This window comes from Aotus nancymaae, unplaced genomic scaffold (genome assembly GCF_030222135.1).
Source record: "Aotus nancymaae isolate 86718 unplaced genomic scaffold, 86718_ANA_hifiasm-v0.15.2.pri h1tg000090l, whole genome shotgun sequence".
NCBI lineage: Eukaryota > Metazoa > Chordata > Mammalia > Primates > Aotidae > Aotus > Aotus nancymaae.
This window is the reverse complement of record NW_026988505.1, coordinates 2,589,928-2,611,799: the sequence shown is the minus strand read 5'-3', so window position 1 is coordinate 2,611,799 and position 21,872 is coordinate 2,589,928. Positions and strand designations below refer to the sequence as shown.

Here is a 21,872-nt window from a genome sequence, read left to right as displayed (position 1 = left end):
CCAATGAGATGAACTCAGTACCTCAGTTAGAAAAACAGAAATCACCCACCCTCTGTATTGGTGTCACTGGGAGCTGCAGACCAGAGCTGTTATGATTTGGCCATCTTGCTGAGTTCTGACTACTTTGTGTGTCTTAATTTATGTGTTCACAAAATAGGAAACAGTTAAATAATTCTGAATCTTTGAATTAACTGTACATTCTCTTCCAGATATGTGGGGAAAGTGTCTTCTTTTCAAAACTAACCACAGACACACACCTTTATGAGGAGGTGTACTGATGAACCACAAGCAAAGCAACGCTTGTAGTTTCTGCACTATGCCATCCATTAAAAAACAAAACAGAAACAACAGAAAACATTTACTATTCAAGTGCTTCTTAGTCCAAAATTTAATTTAAATAGCTTTTCGTTGTGAATGAATAACATACACACGTGCCATTTTGTTTTAATATCCACTGGATCAGTACCTGTTCCTAATGACCGCTATAAAATTCAAGTGAAATTCTATTTTAACATTGTGCTTCCTCAGTAAATATATGGAGAAACGGCTGCTGAAAAACAAGGTTTTCAAAAGTATACTTGTAATATACTATAAAATAGAATCTGGCCAAAATGCATTAACATCTAAGGTGCATAGTTCCTTCTATCATTCAACAAATATTTATGCAGTGTCTACTCTATACCAATATGACCAAAAACTGTAATGTTTTACTTGACCTCTTCCAATGTTACTGTAATTCTCCTAGAAACACAGTTAGTGTCTCCTTTTACAATTAAAAGGTGGAGATCGTTCTCATTACTTCCATAAATGATTGGTGTCCCTGTCCCTTTTACATAATGATGTGATTCTGTAAAGTGGCAATAACAGGTCACAATTTTGTTAAAGTGGAAGCATGAAAAGGAAGGTGGGTTTTAGAAATTTAAGTCCTGGGCTGTAGAACCATTTCCACTACACACTGTCTGTGTAACATCCGGCAGTTCATTTAATTTCTCTGAATATTATCTGAAGAACGGGAATAATGCAGGTATCCTCCGGAGGTGTCAGAGTGCAGAAGGGAGAGCACCTCTTTTGCCATCAGACTGACTTTGAGACAGACAGCTGTCTCCACTGTGAATTCATTATGCTATGGTAGACCTGGTGCTCGGCGCATTTGAACTCCATTTCCCCTTGACTATAAAATGGAATAAAATTGTGTAAGTACAGGCGACGTTCTGAAGATTTAAAATACATTAATGAAGGTACATGGCCGAGAGAAGTATTCTTGATTTTCTTCCCTCACACTCCGCAAGCACTTATCAACAGCTCTCGTTATCATCTCTGGCAATGACAACCCAGTATGAGGTCAGCAACGTCCTTAGCCTAGATCATCTGTCACCTTCTAATGACTTGCAAACTTGCTGTCTGTCATTCATTCTCCCTGTGACAGCTGCTATGATTGTTCCAGTGTAAGTCATACAATTCTACAGCATATCACTAAATCAAACTCCTAAACCCACCTCCACCGTCACATCCTTAGTCCAAGTTGCCATGATCTCTTGGGTGGGCAACTGCAATTATTCACTATGTGATCTTTCAATACCCACTCCTCTTGCCAGTTCTCCACGTGGCAGCATGACTGACCATTCAACCTCCTCTTTATTGCTAGCCTATCCCTGTGAGAATAATTGCTGAACACATGCAGGACCCTTGAGTTCTGTGCACTAAGCCGTTTCTTAGCTCTCCAAGCTCACAGGACTCCATCCCCCACCTCACCTTCTGAGCTCCAGACACTCTTGTAGTCCCTCTACAACAACACAAGGCTTACACCTGCCACGGGGCATTGCCTGGATTCTCCTCTCATTCTTTTCTTTTCTCCTGGCTTCTTTCCTGCCCACTCTTCAGGGGAGAGTCAGAGGCATTTTGTCAAGTCCTTCCCCTATCCCATTCCCCAGACTAGATTACCTCTTCTTGCAAAATCCTCTGATGGCTTTTCCTTGATAGTCCTTCACCTGGCTGGAAGGTATATATTTTTTCACATAGAGTTTCTAATAAATAACTCCCCCATATTATACCAAGAGAGCAAGGACTAAATCTGACCTTATTTTGGCAGGAGGTGGGGTGTGGTGTTGGGTAACTGTCCATCCCATATCTACCTTACTCGTTATATATAGTATTTATTAAAAAAATATTTTTGGATAAGTAAAACAAAAATATACAAAATAATTGCTTTCAGTCATTAGTAGCTAGAAGTCTGATAATCACTTTCCAAAATTTAACTCAAATATTCAGAAATATATACTAATATCTATATATAGTCTAATTCAAGTGATATTAAGATATTTACCAAAAACATTTAAACATTAATCTTTAAAACAACTTATTTTAATTTCATGTACAATTCCACAAATTTTTATGTCACAAACTTCAGTTATGATTCAATAATTTTTCCAGGAATTAATAGGATGATTACTTAGATTTATGTATGTAGAAATCCTCCAAGCTCTTGGCTAAGTTTTCTAACTCAATGAACACAGTGTGGTTCTATCTCCATGGTGACAGATATTAGATCTTGAATTTTTATTTCTTTAATATTGCTTTGATTATGAACAGGCCAAAAAAGATTATATGATAATTTATAAATACATATATATATAATACATATAATATATGCTAATCTTCTGCAATCGTTCCTTGTTTTTTTTTTTGCACTGACTTTTAATACATTTCTTGAAGTCAGAATTTCTTTTAAATGTATCAAAGTCAAATATACAAAGTAAGAAAGGAAAAAATTCACTTAGGAGTCTGTTAAGCTCCTCAGATGGGCTGACTTCATAGCTGCCCTCTTGGGAGACTATAGTTATTCAATAATAATGCCCCAAAATATTTTGGAGAGCTTATTCCAGAATCACCTTCTAAACCTGTGGCAGATTTCTTTGCACCCCCTCAAGTGGGGAAATCTTGAACACTTTGCCTTCAAGAACACACTGGGCTCTCAGCTCCAAGTGTGCTCCCCTCTTTCCTTCTCCCTATGCCACCTCAGCACCCACCTTGCCATCCACAGCCCATCCAAAGGCTCCACGCCATCTTTCCTCCTGGTGTCAAATGGCTGTTCCCTCAGGCGGGATCCAGTATCATTTTTTCACTAAGTGAGTCTTACTCTTCCCACCTCAACACTTCACCTTCTCTGTGAAAGCTTCCCCTGAACCCCAGGACAGGACAAATGGTTCCTTCAAAGGGCTCCTTGCACCGCAATATAGCGTTCCATGGGTATCCTCTTTGATTTTTTTATTTGCCTGTCCTTGACAGAAAGCTCCTTGAGAATAAAAAAGACACCTGATTTAGAACTACATTCCTTGTTTTCTTGTTTTCCCCAGGACATAGCAGACCTCAAGTGAATATATATTTAATAAATAAATACACGGTAAATGTATCAAGTCCTAGTTGTATCAGTCCAAATATATTAATATAATTATACATTTATAATAAATGTATATTATAATACATGTATTAATATTATACATTTATAATAAATGTATATTATAATACATGTATTAATATTATACATTTATATTAATGCATTTGGACTAATACAACTAATAATGTATTAGTCCAATTGCACTAAGGCTTTGTTTCAACACTTACTGCAATTATGACATTGGGTGACCAGAAAAAATTAGATGGGTCTGGTTTCTATGTAAATTTCTGACTTTCAGAAATCACATATTTGGTGGACCTTTGACTCAGCTTTTGAACTGTGCACTCATCAATATGTGTAAAAAAGTTGATCTTACAAGTGCCCACAGTTTAGCTCAGAGCTGTTTTCACATTTTTAATCTATACTCAAAGTCCCCAACATCTTATCATAAGCTGATAAAAGAGCATTTTAAAGTGACTACATCATATTCTTCACTGTGAATTAACTAAACATAAATGCTGCAAATATTCAGAGTATTAATTTCCTGTTTTATTATAAAGCCTATCTTTGGTCAGGCATGCTGGCTCATGCCTGTAATTACAACAATTTGGGAGGCCGAGGTGGGCAGACCATCTGAGGTTGGGAGTTTGAGACCAGTCTGACCAACATGGAGAAACCCCATCTCTACTAAAAATAAAAATAAAAATAAACAATAATATAAAATTAGCCAGGTATGATGGCACATGCCTGTAATTCCAGCTACTCAGGAGGCTGAGGCAGGAGAATTGCTTGAACATGGAAGGCGGAGGTGGTGGTGAGCTAAGGTGGTGCCGTTGCACTCCAGCCTGGGCTACAGAGTAAAACTCAGTTTCAAAAAACAAAACAAAACAAAATACAAAAAATTAGTTGGGCGTGGTAGTGGATGCCTGTAATCCTAGCTACTTGGGAGGCTGAGGCAAGAGAATTGCTTGAATCCTGGAGGCAGAGGTTGCAGTGAGCCGAGATCCTGCCACTGCACTCCAGCCTAGGTGACAGCTAGATTCCATCTCAAAAAAAAACAAAACAAGGCAAAGAACCCATCTATCTTTACAAGTAGAAATGGAGGCATTATAAAAGGCACATTTTACTAGATTATTATTTTAAAATCATCTTGTGAAAACCACCATGTGGAAAAATATCAAATCAATACATTTAATTAAAATGATTGACCTCTTTAAACAGCATCTTCTCATTAATTAAATGGAAAATTATACATAAATGTTTATCACATAAAGGCACAATGTTAGACACTGAAAAATATATACTTTTTTCTGCAATAAACTGTTCCATTTAAACAGTTTATAAAGGACAATAAAACATGAAGGAAGAGCTCTGGTCTGTGAGTAATATGTGCACACTAAGAATTTTAAAAGTCATGTGAGGTTGCTCTGATGGAATCAGGAAAATCTTCATGTCAATTGTCAAGTTTGAACATATATATATACATGTTTAATAAATACACACAGGGTGTGTGTGTGTGTGTGTCTGTGTGTGTGATGGAATTTTGCTCTCGTCATACAGGTTGGAGTTCAATGGCATGATCTCAGCTCACTGCAACCTCTGCCTCCCGGATTCAAGCCATTCTCCTGCCTCAGCCTCTTAAGTAGCGAAGATTACAGGCATCCACCACCACGCATTGATAACTTTTTGTATTTTTAGTAGAGCAAGGGTTTCACTATGTTGGCCAGGAGGTCTCAAACTCCTCACCTCATGATTCATCAATCTGGGTCTCCCAAAGTGCTGGAATTACAAGCATGAGCCACCACGCCCGGCCTTAAACCTATATTTTAAGGACATTTCTGAAGGAAAATGTTCTGGAAACTCCACGTTCTAATCCCATACTGAATTTCCAATTTTATATCCATTACTGGCTTACTTTTATTTCATGTATCTCTTAAATTCTAGAATTCAATTCTCAGACAAATATTTCCCAAGTGTATAACTTTACCTAATTTTCATAAATTTTGTAAGAGTATAGTTAAGTATATAACTCTAGATGCGTAGCTCGATTTCCTATATTTGATGTTTACATTTCCAAATCCCTATTTACATTCAATTTAATTAATCCTGCCATTTCCACGTGAACTGTCACATCTTCATAGACGTGACTGTGACCAGTCTCCATGAGTGTTTCTCTGTTTTTGTTTGTGTGTGTGTTTAAAGAGGGTGAGAGGACTAAATATTTGTCTTTAAAATGTATTAAACACCTATGTGACCCTGACTGTGTACCAGGCACTGCTTTCAAACTTTCTGTAACCTTCACAGAATCTAGACTTGAGTTTGCCCCCTGCCGCCCTTCCCCCTTGTAGATCCTGCCTTAACACGCCCTCGGCTATCTGCCGTGTCTGCCACTCAGTCAAGTTTCTCCATGTTCACTAATTTATTTCCAGGAAAGTGCATGGAAGACATGATCCATGTATATTTTTTTAACATTTTTATCCCAGTATTGACTATCATCCTTAGTTGTTTATCATGTAACACAAATAATGATATTAAATGTATCCCCCCAAAAAAAACTATTGTACACACTTTACAGGTGAGAAAATCGAGGCACAGTGAAGTTACAGAAATTCCCTAATATCACAAGGTTCCCACTCAGGCAGTTGGGTTCCCAGCATAAGATGTTCCCTGTTTCTCATGAGGCTCCTCCTTTCTCCCCTTCCATCTCAGTCACGACTGCTCTCTTCCCACCTTCTTCTTCATGGCATCACATAAGACGTTCTCTTCCACCCTGGCCAAGCAAAAGGCACCACATGTTCCAAGCCAAATGCAGCAACTCCAGGAAGCCCATCCTGATTGCATCAGCCCAAATCAATCTCTCTCCCTTTGGGGTTCTCCTAACGTTTTATTCCCTCATGATAGTGCTAACCATAGCCTATCTTAAAAAGTTGTATCCTGTACATACTGCCTGCTTCACACTGGACTGTAAATTCATGGAATGCAAATAACTTACTGCATTTTCCCCTGCTGTTGTGTTTGGCATCGCTGGAACTTCAATGCACATTTTTACATCGCTTTTAGGTGAGAAGATAGACAACTATTGACCATCTCAGTCCTTACCCCAATGCCTCACACATAACAGACGTCCGGTCACGGCTGAGTAAATCAACCCACGGAGGAAAGAATGCATGTGAAACTATCTTCTATGACTACATTTTAAGGTAAATATTCAAATAATTTTAACTGTAAATGAATGGTAGAAAGAATCTTTAGTCAAGGACAGCATCTATGAACATATATTTCTACTTTAGAATTTAGTTGACTTGTTTATAAATCTAGTTTGGCAATGAAAAGAATATTTCATACTAAAATTAACAATACTTGGGCATTTCAAAATGTTTATTTCACGTAGAAAAAAGAAGAAGATGGATGATGCAGAGGGAAGTAATGAAGTATTTTAAATATATACTCTTTTAATTAAACTTACTACCTCTTGATATATTGTACATTTTTAACTTACATGTTTAAGATATGACTCAAATTGGCCTGGCGTGGTGGCTCATGCCTGTAATCCCAGCACTTTGGGAGGCCAAGGTGGGCAGATCACCTGAGGTCAAACCTGGCCAACATGGTGAAACCCTGTCTCTACAAAAATATAAAAATTAGCCGGGCATGATGGCGGGTGCCTGTAATCCTAGCTACTTGGGAGGCTGAGGCAGGAGAATCACTTGAACTGGGAGGTGGAGGTTGCAGTGAGCCAAGATTGTGCCATTCCCCCCAGCCTGGGTGACAGACCGAGACTTGGCCTCAAAAAAAGTATATATATATATGACTTTTTATCTTTTTTAGGTTGGCAAATCTAGCCAGCAGTTGTTTTCCATTTTGAAAACTGTTTTTGAATATGAGATAATCTTGTATGAAAAAAGGGCTTGAGAAACATGCATTATTTAAAATACATAACAGATTCATTTTAGCAAGCACTGTAAAAATACTCAATATATCATGAAGACATATTTTAGAAGAGACTATATTTAGGAATTGATTCCTCAGTTCTAAAAGAAAGTTAGTGGAAAAGGGAGTTCATTTTAATCTGTCTATGCTTCCAACTGGGGTCAGATAAGCAGGTCGGTTTTTAACAGCTTCCAGAGAATTCTCAGAGGGCCCTCAGATAAGACCAACAAGACCATCTTGGCTCCCAATTGCTTACTGGCTATGCTGAGCTCTGAGCAAATGAGGCAGGAAGTCTGGGAGGCACAAAGCTGTGATCCAAATCTCTGGACTCCTCTGACTCCTCCAGATCTGCTGTGAATTGTCTCCTGCATCCAGCATCAACTGAGTATCATGGTATAGTCAGGTCAAAGAAAGAGCTAAGGAAGCATTTGATGGAAGCTGAACAATGATGACTCTAATTTCAGTAGCCTAGAAGGATGAGATGGAACAGCATTGCAGAGAGAGAGGCACTCATGGGACTTTGCGTTCCCAGTCTCTTTTTGTTTTGATTTGTTTTCATTTTTATCAACTGATGAGCTCTGTGAGTAGCACATGAGGAATAATTCTTCCATGGCACGGCCATAGTGAAAGTTGAGAGAGATGATGTTTGTAATATATCTGACACCCACTAAGCACTTAGAATTGCTATCAATAACAGTAGAGGGATAACTTAAGAAATCATTCAGGATGTGATCTTCTGGCTAAGTGGAAACTGTTTGTTATTATCAGGCCAAGTCCCCTGCTGAGCCAAATTAGAAAAGCCAGATAAAATATGTAAAAAGATGAAAATAATTGTTTTGAGGACATGGGAGAGTTTATCAAGGCTGCAACAACTTGAGGAGCCAGAATAACGGAGAGAAAGAAAACACAGAGAGGTTAGCCCAAGACAAGTCCAGGCTTTCCTCCATGTGCCAGGCAGGAAATGGAGAGGCAAATCCTGCAGTCTCACGGGAGTGAGACAATCAGGAAGGATGACAGTCTCTAGCAAGCACCAAAGCCCACAGCTGAAAGTCGCTGAAGGGCTACACATCAGCAAAGGTGCACCTGGAAATGGACCAGCACTCATTGAGGCTGAAAACCAGCTTTCATTTAGATTGGATCAACTTTTGATTGGATTGGATTAAGCAGCTCAAATTTAGATTGGATTAAGCAGATCAGTCCCAGCCTAACTTTGGCAGAAACAAAATAAATGGTCTCTGGGGAAATCAGACCTCAGCCAGACTCTCAAATTATTTGTACAATTTTCCATTCAAAGGATCCTAGAGTTTAAAAAAAAAAATTATACAGCAAACCAGGAGAAAAGACCAAATGATCAAAAACTGAGAAGAAAAAAAATACAATAGAAAGAAACTCACAAGAAGTCTAGATATTGAAGTTATCAGAAGTTGACTTTAAAATAACTGCGATTAATATGTTCAAGAAAATAGAAAACACCACAAAGAACATCGCCAGAGAGTTCCCATCTGCAAAGACTGGAGTCACAAAGAAATTCTGCAGTTGAAACAGGAAATCCCAGAAATCAAAAATTAAACAAATTAATAGCAGATTAGGCAAAGTTGAAAAGAGAATTAGGGAACTAGAAGAAAGGTTAATACACAATATTTGAAAGCAAGAGATAATGAAAATAATAGTAAATGAAGAATGACTGTTAGAAAATTTGGAGTATGGGTGAAGTATTAACACTTCTTCATAAGGAGAAAAAAGAAACAATGGAATGCAAGCAATATTTGAAGAGATAATGACAGATAATTTGCTCCAACTGATTATAGACTTGGAGTGGCAGAAGGAAAAAGGTAGAATTCAGATGAAAGAAAACAAATTCCAAGGAGAAAAAATGTAAATTACTCATAGCCAAAGGACTGTCAAAGAAGTAACAATAAAACTTACAGCATATTTTGCATCTGAAAAAAAACTAAAGCCAGAGGTAATGATACTGTCTTTAAAGTACTGTAATAAAATGATGACCAACAGGGAGGTCTACACAATGTGAAAGTATCCTATAAAAAAAGAAAACATTTTCGGATAAATTGAATCTGAGTAAATACCCATTAGACCTTTTCAGGTAGAATAAAAATTATATCAGATAAAAGCATACACATAAAGATGGAATAAACAGCAATGTAAAACATAAGTTGATGGAAAATTATAACAATAAAATTAATGATTTGTGAAATTTAAATATATTAACAAAATTGTTGAAAATTAATTCAGCAAACTTTTAATGATTATTTTCATTACTTTTTTTCATTATTATGGATATGTAATAGTTGTACCTAGATATGGAGTACCCACGATATTTTGGCACAAGCATATCATTCATGTGTAATGATGAAATCAGGGTAATTGGATATCCATCTCCACAAACATTTATCTTTTCTTTGTGTTTAGAAACATGTTAGTTCCACTGTTTTGGTTATTTTAAAATATATAATATATTATTCTTAACTACAGTCACCTTATCATACTTCCAAGTACTAGGTCTTATTCATTCTAACAGTATTTCTGTACCCATTAGCAATCCCCATTTTTTCCCCTGGCAATTCCCATTGGCAGTGACTAATTGCTTGTGTAGAAACTTCTCTTAAAGAGGGTTGATTTTAGCAGGTTATATAAACTGTGAAAGTCACAGATTTAACCTGTTACAGACTTAACCTGTTAGGTTCATGTTTCAAATTCATAGCTATGATATTTACTGGTTTAATGATGAAAATCACACCTAGTTCCTTCTGGATGAGCAATAGCTTGGCAATTTTCCAGGAAAATAATCCATGTTTTATGGCAATTTTCCAGGAAAATAATCAATGTTAAATAAAATTTTTAGCATTCTTTTTTTTTTTCACGCTTTATTTCCCCTAGGATTTTTGGATAAAGACTGTTCCCTCTTGGTAATTTATATCATAAAAAATACACTACTAAAATCCCTTTTTAAGTTTTATTCACATGTATTTGAAATACCACCACAGGATATTCCCTAAAGCATCATGCCTATGAAAGACATCCTCTTTGAAGAGCTGTGCCGTCCCCACGGCACTTCTGTGCCCCCGCCCACGATGACCCTCGGCTTAGCTGTTCTGCACATAGGTCTGTTCACACAGTAGGCCCCCTGCGGGTTTTCAACTTTATCTATCCAGTACCTGGCATAGGATTTGATAAGACTGCTGAAGTTTGTTTGATGAGTGAGTAAATGAGAACTTGCATGCATGAATCTGTACTACATGAGAGGTTATATCTATACAAGAGTGTCTAAAAAGTTGTAATACAGATATTCATTAAATTACTTTTGCTAATTTTTAATTAATGCTTTCATCTCCTTTAATCCCATGAAACATTGCTTTTATTGTTATATACGACAATATCCTACGAAGGTCAACAGATTACGGACCCTTTCTTCTTCCATATTGATTTTTCTGCCCATGGTGAACCAACCAGCTTTTATCTCTCACTTCAAGATTGTGTAATTCCTTCAATAAAAAATGAGTATTCTCCGTCTGTCTGTCGTTTTACTGTGAAATGAGTACTGAGAACTGATGCACAATTTGAAGAGCTTAATGTTCTTTCACTCGCTTTCCCTGCCAAAATAATGACACAATTCTAAAACTGTGAGCTTTTCAAAGGATCATTAAGTTCTTGACATATATGTATATGTATATTTATTTATATATATGTATGTTATGCACACATACATTTCTCCTTGTCCAAGTGTTCAAAACCTAAAGAAGTTTCTTTTGATATAGAACCTTTCCTAGATGTGTAAAAGAAGAAATAAGCTTTATTTACAAATAATCATACTCAGGCTCATGATCATGATCTCATCTACTGACAAGAAATGTGACTCATGAACTTTGGCTTCACTATGTACTGGTTAAGAGATTTTCTTCATTTCTGACACTCTCTAAAAACTAAAAATTAAGACAGCATTTGTAGTAGATGCTAGCACAAGCAGTTTTCACATTATGAACATTTGGTTGCCATTTTTTAAAACATTTTGCCTTTCCACTACCCTGTAACTATAAGAAATTACGGACTTTATATAAATGTAAAAATTGTTGTCCCCTTAAAAATTTGAGTGCAAATACCTTTAAACTCACTTCCAGTGATAGTAAGAGATTGTGTGTAGACTTTAAAATATTCCCAGTGACATCAACAAGCCGCTTTCCTGAAACGTGACTGCGCCAACATTTAAGCAAAGATAGGAAAAATAAAACTAACAAGAGGAGCAAGCTAAAGCAAAATCTAATACATGTTCAGTATTCTAAAATGCCCCTAGCTTGCCTCTAGCTATAGTGGATGATGCTTTTTCAAAGATGGACTTATGTTAAATGGCTAGTAAAATGATGTCAGACATTTCCTTAGGCATATATTTAAACAGAGAAGAAATATATTGCTGGTGTTGATTACAACTCAATGGCTGTCAGAAGAAAGACAGTCATTTTTAGGGTTCCATTAAATGCTGCTGTTACCAAAAAAGAAAAAGGAAACAAAACATCAGCCCACAGTTTCAAATACAGTGTAGAGAGTGCACACTGGCTATGCTACCTAGAGACAGAGATAAAGAAACTCTATTCTCTGCTTTCTTCTGTTCACAGACTGTTGCTCAAGATTCCACTGATTCAAAGGAGTGTGATGTGGCATTAAAAACATTCCATGGTTCTCTATCCATTCGAAAAAAGTATACACACATATATGCATTGCCTATAAGTATAGCAGAGCCAAGTACAATGTACTATATATAATATACATTATATAAATACTATGTATGTATTATATAAAGTGTATCACATATATATTATATCTATCACATACACATTATATAATGTGTAATAGTGTAAAAATAGGAAAATAGAAAATATGTTGTCCTTAGACTATCTTTAATTTGTAAATGTTTTAAAAAGAGAGACCAGAAGCTTTATTGCTCTCAATGAGCAAAGAAAGAAAAGTGCAAAAAAGGAATGGATAGAGCGTTTTCAGGATTATGTAAAAGAACTAAATTTTTCTATATTGGAACATAAGTTTAATTTTTATTTCTAAATTCATGGTTTGCCTCTGCATACATTATGTCAATAAAAAGGATGTCTCAATGCTCCGTAGCCATGTTTTTTCTATCTAATTCAAAGTATTAACCACAATATCTCATTCGTCTGAAGGATTCTGAACCAAAAAATCAGTGATAGTAAGGAATAGACTATTTATTTTTTACCAATACTAAAAATTAAAGGGCTAAATTAAGAACTCTGCTGATCAGTGCCTGTGAGAGAATAGTGAAGAGTAAATCAGCACTCATTCCCCAGGTTATGAAGTGCATAATAATATGTTAATGTTGACTCTATAATATGGGACTTGCTTGTATTTTTAATTGCTGGCTCATTACTCATAATAAACGTGTTCATTCTATAATACTGTTAGGCAAGCGTGTTTGCACCATGAAGACCAAGCAAAAATAACTTCTGCAATTGTTTAATGGCACAATTACAAACATGTGATTTATAAATTGCAATTATCATGGTCAAAAAATGATAAAAGTATTTCGTTGCTAACTTGGAAAAAATTTATCTTTGCAATGTCAAAGAGTGTCAAGAATACTTTGACACTTTCTGAAATGCAGTGTATTAATAATTTTGAGAATATATAGGAGTCCGATGTCACTAAGACCTGCCTTCTGACACCCACCACACTGTAGCTGTAAGTTGGGTTTCCTAGGCTAAGCAAATGCTTAAGATACTGTCTGTTCTAAAACTCAAAATGGCTACAAATGCTTGTCTAGGCTTTTAAAAAAATTATGTTTATTTACTTTGTGGTGGTAACATGTATTTATGAAATCTTGAGAGTTATATAGATTTATTTAGAATAACATGCAAAAATTTTTTTCGGTAAAGCAAGTGAATTTTGCTCAGAATTCTTTATGTTGGTTTTTTTCTTTTCTTTCTTTGTCTTTTTTTTTTTTTTTTTTAAGATGAGACCAGGATAACTCATCTGTGGTATTTATTACATGAGTAGTATCTAGCATCATCCTTGAAAGGGCAGAGATAGTGATCATGGGGACAGAGAAGTTCTGGGAAGCAGATGTGGACAAGCGGATTCATTTCAATGAAAACAAAAGTCACATCCAGAATACATTAAATTCTAAAATGTAAATGCTTAATCAACATGTTAAGATATTGAAAGCACTTTGGGCTTATTAATTTTGTGTTATTCATCCCTAGTTGTTCAAAAGTACTCATTAAGATCGTTCTAGTATGTAGAATATAGATAAAATTTATACTTTACTTCATATATTTGAAGCACTAGCATAATACCTGTTAGACATAGAAATAATAATAGAATAATAATAAACTGTTAAGTTATAAATACACTATTTAAAATAAAAATATATGTTGTTAATATATGTTGTTCAAAGTTGTTGGCATAACATTGTGAAGCTGTATTCAAAATGAAACATTAAGATAATGAGAAGTACTAATTAGATACATTTTTTATTGTTTGTTGCTTTTATGATTTTGGTTTTGTTTTATTTGAGGGCATTAGTAGTAACTAAGATTTTGAAATTTTTTTTTTCCTAAAATAAATTAATGTTTAAACATTTCTTAATAAAAGGATATGGGACATAGTTTGAGCTTCTCATGATGACCGATTTTTACTTTGCAGATGTCATAATACACATTTCTGTGACAGGACAATGCTCTCAGATCTTCTGAGCTCTGCTGAGCTGGTGATTTCCATAAAACACACCTGGATGCTGTCTTATCTTAGTGTTCATGTCTGACCTGCAGCCTGTCTCCTTCCTTCCTTCCACGCAATCAATCAATTGCATGATTTCCTGCAGTCTGTGTTCTTGTCTCCAACAGAAATTCCCAGTATCTGGTACCCGGCTCTAAGCTTGTAAGCTATTCCATCAGAAGTACTGAGTTCTGAATGCATCCTTTCTTCAGCTGTGTGTTGAGTCCTTACCGTTTGCAACATACTATTAGGTACTGGCTGAGTAAAGATGAAGAAGAAATAAGCAATGATCTCTTAACATAAAGAAACTCACAAACACGAGGAACAGCAGCCACATAGGAAGTACAAAGTTGAACAGGGACACGGAGGAAGAAATGAATAATTCTTTCTGGGCTAGGTCCGACAAAATTCACAAAGAACTAATTGAGCCAGCTTGGATATATGAATACAATTATCGCAGGTAGAGAAGCATTCCAAGTACCACTGAAAATATACCACTTTCACTATTCTGTAATATTCTCCTGCAAATTTTAGTTAATGCAACTTGATAAGAAAATAAAATAAGAGGTACAATTAAAGAAAGATTCTTTTTGGGAGCATAAAATCTACCATGAGAGTATTACACCAAAGAAATTGGCAAACGTTACAAATCAGGAATCCCTTATGCCAGGATGAAAGAAAAGCATTTCAAACAGAAATGAGCAAAGCTATCGGGCTGAAAACTTGCATGGTAGGTCTAGGAGAGCCATCGTGGTACAGTGTGATTACACAGTGAAGGGCACGGAGAAGGCTCTGTGCAAAGATCTCTCTGGGGATCAGATGCAAGCCCGATTTCCAAGGATAGTGATGGTGGAACTGGGCCTTCACCTATCAGCAGGAGATGACATTGGTATGTCGGTTAGTGTCAGATTGGAACAGGCCTGAATTTTAATGTGAATATGCATTGAAAATTGCACATAAGGTATGTGTGTGTATATATATACTTTAAGTTTTGGGGTATATGTGCAGAACGTGCAGGTTTGTTACACAGGTATACACATGCCATAGTGGTTTGCTGTATCCATCACCCCATCATCTACATTAGGTAATTCTCCTAATGTTATCCCTCCCCAATCCCCCTACCCCCCGCTATCCCTCCCCTAGTCCCTCACCTGCTGACAGGCCCTGGTGTGTGATGTTCCCCTCCCTGTGTCCGTGTGCTCTCATTGTTCAACACCCACTTGTAAGTGAGAACATGTGGTGTTTGGTTTTCTGTTCTTGTGTCAGTTTGCTGAGAATGATGGTTTCCAACTTCATCCACGTCCCTGCAAAGGACATGAACTCATCCTTTTTTAGGTCTGCATAATATTCCATGGTATATATGTGCCACATTTTCTTTATCCAGTCTATCATTGATGGACATTTGGGTTGGTTCCAAGTCTTTGCTATTGTGAACAGTGCCACAATAAACATACGTGTGCATGTGTCTTTATAGTAGAATTATTTATAATCCTTTGGGTATATACCTAGTAACGGGATTGCTGTTATTAACACAAATGTTATTTGTGTTTATTTATTATTAACACAAATATTATTTGTGTTTCTGCATCCCTGAGGAATTGACACACTGTCTTCCACAATGGCTGAACTAATTTACACTCCCATCAACAGTATGAAAGCATTCCTATTTCTCCACATCCTCTCCAGCATCTGTTGTCTCCTGATTTTTTAACGGTTTTAAAGCAGTGAAGTGATGGGGCGGGATCTCTTGTGGAAATACTTATCACATTAAGGGGAATGTACTCAGCAAGGAGGCAGTGGCTGCGGGAAGACCATCTAGAGGGCCTTTGGAAGGAGTCAGAAGGAGAAAGTAATGGCCAAGGGATTGGTGGGGAGGCTGAAAGTTGGACAGATATTTCTGATGGAGTTTAGGAGATAGGCGGGAAGGCAGCTACTAATGCAAACACCTAAATAGATGGGGATATTGGCAAAGACAAAACAGGCTGCAGGTCATGCAATGTGGCCAGGATGGGAACAATGAATTTTTTATGGGCCACTGCATCTGAGGTGCCTGAAGGACGTCTAACAGTAGGGCATGCTGGTAAATGTGTAACAACTAGTATTGCTGGCATAAGGGATTCCTGATGTATAACATTTACCAATTTCCGCAGGGCAAATAATACTCTGATGGTAGATTTCAGGCTCCCAGTAAGAATCTTCCTTTAATTGTACCTCTTATTTTATTTTCTTATCTAGTTGCATTAACTAACATTTCCAGGAGGATATTAGAGAATAGCGAAAAATGATATATTTGCAATGCTAATTAGAATGCTTTTAAATTATTCCATTAAACTGGCAAAAAATAAATAAAAATGTATTCTTCTTCTCTGTATTTATTTTTTGTTGCTGTTGTGCTGTGTCTGAGCGTTTCACTTTGTCTCCCAGGCTGGAGTGCAATGTCGCAATCTCAGCTCACTGCAACCTCCATCTGCCAGGTTCAAGTGATTCTCCTGCCTCAGCCTCCCAAGTAGCTGGAACTACATGCACTGGCCACCACCCCTACTAATTTTTATATTTTTAGTATAAATGAAGTTTCACCACTTTGGCCAGGCTGGTCTCAAACTCCTGACCTCAGATGATCCAACAGCCTTGGCCTCCCAAAGTGCTGGAATTACTGGCATGAGCCACCACACCTGGCCTCTTTTCCTTATTTTTGATGAAGTTTACCAAGCTTAATCCAAAATGTATGCTAAATTTTTATGAATTATAATATTTATATTAAGTTAAAATACTGTTTTCTAAAACCTACCAGTACACTAAATATCCTTTTGTTTAATCATTGTAATATGACTGAAATGAATTTCCATATTTATTGATATTTTCATTTGCTTGCAAATTCTATGTTAATATTTATTTAGAAGTTTTGAATCAGCATTTATTTATAGTGATATTTGCTGCAGTTCTCTTTTTATATGTGTTTTGTAAGCATTTCCTGTGAAATTCAGAAAAATATTGAGAAAATTCCTTGTTGGTCTACATGCTGGAGGGGTTTGTAAATCACTGTGTCATCTCATCCTGAGATATCTTGGCTAATGCATCCACTCCATTCCTTGGTCTGATTCCTTTCTTAGGGTGAATGGAGGATGCTAAGGTCTCAGCATACAGAGAACCTGGCAGTCACTGAAATGGATACAAATAGGCCCTACAGAATCTGCCTTTTGCTGCTGCAGAGAAGCAAGGTTAATGGAATTTCTGCAGGAACATACTCATATGATTTTCCCATTCGTTCCCTCTCCTCTTTACATGTACAGAACCAATTAATTAAATACTTCTGCAGCATGGCTAAAGCCATTTTTGGCTTTATATATTGTCATGATAAAAAATTAAGCAAAATAATTTTAGTGCTGATTATGAATTTTTGGCATGTTTCATCCTAATTGAAATACCTTTAAGCACAGGAGAATAGCCATTTAGTGAAAGTGAAACATAAAACAGAATGCTTTTAGAGCCTTGGATTATTTTTCAATTATAAATAGTTCATAGAGTGACTATTTGTAGCACTTAATATTTACATATAATCACACTTCATAATGAAAATAGAAAATTACAAGTGTCAAAAATATTTTCATTATTTTTGTGATCAGGAGTCTTAAAGCTCTGAAAAGACCTTAGTTTAAAATTATTACAGTAACTACTTCCATTTATTAAGCATCAATTGTATATCAGATCTCTAAAATTTTCCGACAATCCCTAGCTATGAGCAACATCACTTCCATTTTGCGAAAAAGGTAAGAAAGCTAAATAACTTTATCCAAAAGCTTCTAGCAGATGGAGCAGTTTGCTAAGATTGCTTCTAACAAAATATCACAGTGGCTTAAAGTGACAGAAATTTATTGTCTCACAGTTATGGGGGCCAGAAGTCTGAAATCAAAATGTCAGGAGGACTGTGCTCCCTCCAAAGCCTGTCTGTGGAGGTCCCTTCTTGTCTCTTTCCAGCTTCTGGTGGGTTGCTGGCAATCTCTGGCACTCCTTAGCTGATAGAATCATCAGTCTTCTCCATCTTTACATGGCCTAATCCCCATGTGTCAAAGTTTCCCCTTTTTATAAGGACACTCATCATATTGAATTAGGACCCAATCCGATTACCTCATTTTAATTTAATTCTAAAATGATCTTTCTTCTTCTTCTTCTTCTGAGACAGAGTCTTTCTCTGTTGCCCAGGCTGGAGTACAGTGCCGTGATCTCAGCTCACTACAATGTCTGACTCCTGGGTTCAAGTGATTCTCCTGCCACAAACTCCTGAGTAGCTGAGAATACAGGAATGTGCCATCATGTCTGGCTAATTTCTGCATTTTTAGTAAAGACAGGGTTTCACCATTTAGCCAGGCTGGTCTCGAATTCCTGACCTCAGGTGATCCACCCACAGAAGCCTCCCAAATTGCTGAGATTAAAAGTGTGAGCCACCACACCCACCCTGAAATGATCTATTTCTAAATAAGGTAACATTCTGAGATATTGGGTTTAGGAATTTGATGTGTGTGCGTGTGTGTGTGTGTGTGTGTGTGTGTGTGTGTGTGTGTTCTGGAGGTGGCAGAATTTAACCTATAACAGGAAATAAGAAGCAAATAAGTATTTGAACTTGTTTTTTCAACTTCAAAACCTACATTTTACTCTGCTGCCCATGTGATGTCCTTGTAATCAAAACTAAAACCTTTCCATTTAACATTTGAATTTGATGCCTGCCTGTTCACATGGCTCTCTTTCCTCCCCAGGCTCTAAGTTCTTTTAGAGCAGACATATCATCATATTTCTGATTTTACCCCCATCCCAACAGATAAATATCTTGTATACCATTCCTTAGTAACTCTTCATCAGCCTGAAGAGAAATGATTTTGTAAAAAGAATGTGGCTGATTACAGTAGTTTACATGTTGAGATTACATAATATAATTCAGTAGTTGGATCTTTTTCATACTCGACACCAAAGAAATGAGATAAAACTAATAAATTTGGGGATCTGGGATATACAATATTCCTTGTTGGAACTCACTAACAAATCTTAGAACTGTAAATACAGGTGTGCCATTTTTTCTATAGCTTTAATAAGGATGGCACTTTAAAAGCTTGGGGAGTTTGCAATTCGGAGCATCCTCATTTAGTTTGTGACCATAAAAGAGTACTATTCATTAATTTCAGAAACATCCTAGAATGTAGGTACACAGGAACAGAACTCAAAATGGCTTGAGTTGGCTATAACTCTATAATTCTGACACAGGAAGATAGAATATGAGAAATAAAAAGGAAAGAAGACATAAAGGGTAAATTCTAAGGCAAAGGATGATCATGTTGATTTGACAATTTCTCTGTTTATTCATTTGTCTATTTATGCATTCATTTTCATTTCATCCATCCATCCATCCATCCACCAATCCATCCATCCATCCATCCATCCATCCAAATACTACTACACATTGACAATACACTAACACAGTGGAGAGGCCTGGTTAGACCATTCAGGTTCTGTGGCTTCCCTTGGAGTCCTCTGAAATGGTGGCACTCGTTTCTGTTTGCTTAATTCTAACATCTACTGTAGACTAGTTCTGTTGGCACAGGAACTATACATTCTCAATGTTGCTTCTTAAACACTGTCCCTTTCCTTACTTAAATACACCCAATAAAGCCGGGTACTGTGGTGCATGCCTGCAGTCCCAGCTACTGGGGACACTGAGGCTGGAGGATCCCTTCAACTCGGGAGTTGGAGGACAGCCTAAGCAACATAGATAGACTTTGTTTCTAAAAAACAAAGCAAAACAAATGCCATTCTTATCCCATTTCTCTATCACAGAACATTTCAGCACCTTTTTCTCCTTTTCAGAGCTCCTGTTCTCCTTCCTGGACAATCACATGACTGCATGAATCTTCCATTCCGTCTTTGTATGGAATGATCTCTCGCGCAGCCCTCCGCTCTCAGGGGCCCACTGTAAATCTTGCTGTTACTCAATTATACAAACTGTACCACTTGCAAGTCCTCAAATCCAGAGATCCCCCATCTCCCCATAACCAAATCCACCACTTGCAAACCCACTGTTTGCCGCACTGTCCACAGCATGGCACATCCTTGCTCCTTTCTCTCAAGGGCCAACTTCCCTGGGCATTACTGTAACTGCGGTGATGAATGAAGTTCCAGTCTCCAGTGAACTTGCTTCAGCAACAGGTAAATCTGGAATAAGATATAGTCCCTGACATCAAGTAACTTTGGTTTTGGTAGGAAAACTTGACAGGTTAAAAAGATTATAGGACAGTTTATTAACTATTGTTGAATAAAAGCAGGAAGCACATGGGAGAGATGTTTAACACAGTTTTCAAGACTGGATTTACAAAAGGTTCACAAATGAAACCTCCTCTCTGTCTCAGGGAGACTTTCTGGAAAAATGATTTCTAGACTGTATCCTCAAAGACAGTTTTCTATTTATTTCTAAATACAGAGATTTTGACCACTATGCAAATTAATTACATTATAGACATAATACTTAAAATTTTATGTATAATACACAAGACATTGTTCCTTAACAGTAGACATTTTCTCACCAAACTATCAGCTTTTCAAAAAATAATAATTAAGAATTAAATATCTGAAGTGCCTATTTTCTTCCTAAATCAGTGCAACACTGTCTTCGTTAACTTTGCTATTGTGATTATTTCCTCTTTATAGTACACATCTGCTATTCAAATACTCCGTCTAACTGCAGTTCATTCAAGAAACGTTCATTTTGAAAGGAACCTTAATTCAGAAATGTAATACACACATTATATGGTTTGGCTGTGTCCCCACCAAATCTCAACTTGAATTGTATCTCCCAGAATTCCCGCATGTTGTGGGAAGGACCCAGGGGGAGGTAACTGAATCATGGGGCTGGTCTTTCCCACGCTATTCTCCTAATAGTGAGTAAGTCTCATGAGATCTGATGGGTTTATCGGGGTTTCCACTTTTGCTTTTTCCTCATTTTTCTCTTTCCATGACCATGTAAGAAGTGCCTTTCATCTCCTGCCATGATTCTGAGGCCTCTCCAGCCATGTGGAACTCTAAGTCCAATTCAACCTCTTTTTCTCCCCAGTTTTGGGTATGTCTTTTTCAGCAGTGTGAAAACAGACTAATACAACACACTACCTTTTTTTGCCAGCATTTGGAGCTACCAAGATCTGTCTCCTCTCCTCAGTAAACACTTGCTATTAATAAAGTTGTGATGCTGATGGAATGAAATGATAAAGTGTGTAATTTCTAATAACAATAGTGGTGATATATTATCCTATGCCTTTGATTACTAATTTGAGAAATATATATAAATATATTAACTTACAAGATCCTTAAAATAACCCTTTCAAATAAGCAGGAGAGATGGTACTCTCATTTCACAGACCTAAAGTAGCTTGAGGTATGCTGACCTGACCAAGGTTATATATCCACCCCCAAACCCAAATTCACCTCTGGTCCTCTTATAAACTCATGCTTTGAATTGAGCTTCATCTAAATCACATTATTTGTGTTTTTCTAAAATATACTTGACTATTTACTTTACATCTTTCCATTTGCCCATTAGAAATAAAACAATTTTTTCAAAATGATGCAACAAAAATGAAATAAAATATAGAAATAAAAAAGTACAATTTAGATCAAAATTATGTACTTGTGATATCTGCAGCATTCTGTACCATAATCAGAAAAAAAAATGCTAAAGGATAATATCATTAACTCCTTCGGATCATTATGTTATATCACATGAAAAACTGTTTTTAGCTTTTCTTCTACTTCAGTTAAA

At 36.7% G+C, this 21,872-nt stretch overlaps 1 protein-coding gene across 1 annotated transcript in view; it reads right to left on the bottom strand.

The window, feature by feature from the left end:
• CSMD1 (CUB and Sushi multiple domains 1) overlaps nucleotides 1–21,872 on the bottom strand; it is a 2,129,340-nt gene that overhangs the window by 1,704,053 nt on the left and 403,415 nt on the right. The gene's annotated exons all lie outside the window — the stretch shown is intronic.